Source organism: Prunus persica, chromosome G8, assembly GCF_000346465.2.
Source record: "Prunus persica cultivar Lovell chromosome G8, Prunus_persica_NCBIv2, whole genome shotgun sequence".
NCBI lineage: Eukaryota > Viridiplantae > Streptophyta > Magnoliopsida > Rosales > Rosaceae > Prunus > Prunus persica.
The window spans coordinates 12,238,968-12,240,439 of NC_034016.1; positions in this window are offsets into that span (position 1 = coordinate 12,238,968).

Consider the following 1,472-nt stretch of genomic DNA (forward strand, 5'->3'; position numbering starts at 1 on the left):
CAAACCGCAAACCGACCGACTATTTGCGGTTTGTGATTTTGAAACCGCAAACCGACCGCGTTTGCGGTTTACCGCAATGCGGTCGGTTACTGCGAATTGCGGTTTAAAACCGCAAATTCTCAAGCATTCACAAAAATATAAATTTACAACCTAAATAAATAAATACACAACCTCAATTTCTCAAGCATATATAAATTCACAATCGATTCCAATTCTCAAGCATTCACAACCTAAGAAAATTAAAGTTACAATTCCAAACATTCCAATTAAAGTTAAACTTCTCAAGCATTCCAATTCCAAATCCTTTAAATTTACAAACCAAAAGAAAATTGAATTAAAGTTACAACCAAAAAGAAAAATCAAATTCACAGTTAATTAAAGTTACAAACTAAAAGGAAAAATGCAATACACCAATGTTACAAACTCAAGTGTTGGTGGTGAGTGGATTTGAAGAACCCCTTTGTGTTGTTTGAGCACCAATGCTATCTACAAATAAAACAACATAGTTTAGTACATTTTATTATAAGAAGAAGCATAAATAACATTAGCATAAATAAACTAATTACTTACAAGTTGTCATATCTTCCATTTCCTTGTAGAATTCAACCTCATCATCTGTTGGTTCCTTGTAAAAGGAAAATTCGTCCACTCTAAGCCAATCACTAGTACACACTAATGCCTCTACCATTTTAGGATGCAAAGAGCTTCTAAAAGGATCCACAATCCTCTTGCCTAGGCTAAAAGCATTTTCACTAGCAACCGTAGAACTTGGAATTGCAAAGATATCCTTGGCAACTTGTGAAAGAATAGGATATCTTGTTTGGTTCCCTTTCCACCAATTCAAGAGAAGAGAAGGGTTTACAATTTTACTTAATTATTCATAGACTATAGCCGTGCGGCTATACTTTGCGGTTTGCGGTAACTGCAAATTTTGAAAATCAAATACCGCAACCGCAACCGCAACCGTAAATGCGGTTCGGTTCTTAATACCGCGATTGCGGTTCGGTTTACCGCGATTGCGGTTTTATTGCGGTAAAATATTGGTTGGTTTTTGCGGTTTTTCGATTTAAAATGCCACCCCTACTTCTTGTCATATGATCTCTTCACTTTCATCTGATAGTTCTTTAATCGTGCCAATGCCCGATCTCTAAATTCTGCAGGTCCAAATCTCGTGATAATAGCTCATCATTCTTACATGAGTCAGCAAAAAATGTATGCAGAGTGGGAATTTCCATCTCTGGCGGAAGAACTGATGCACACCCAAAAGTTAGAGAGTAAGGGGATTCGCCCCACCCTTGGGTTTTCTTCTCCACCCATTCCCCATGTGATCATAACCCTCCACCCTCAGACCAATCCTCTCGCCGCCGCCCCCCCCCCCCAAAATTTTTTTCGGGGGAAAAAACGAGTTGGGGAAAAAGGAAAGCGGATTGGGGGTTATAGCAGAGACGGGCTTTGAAGGGGGGGGGGGGGGG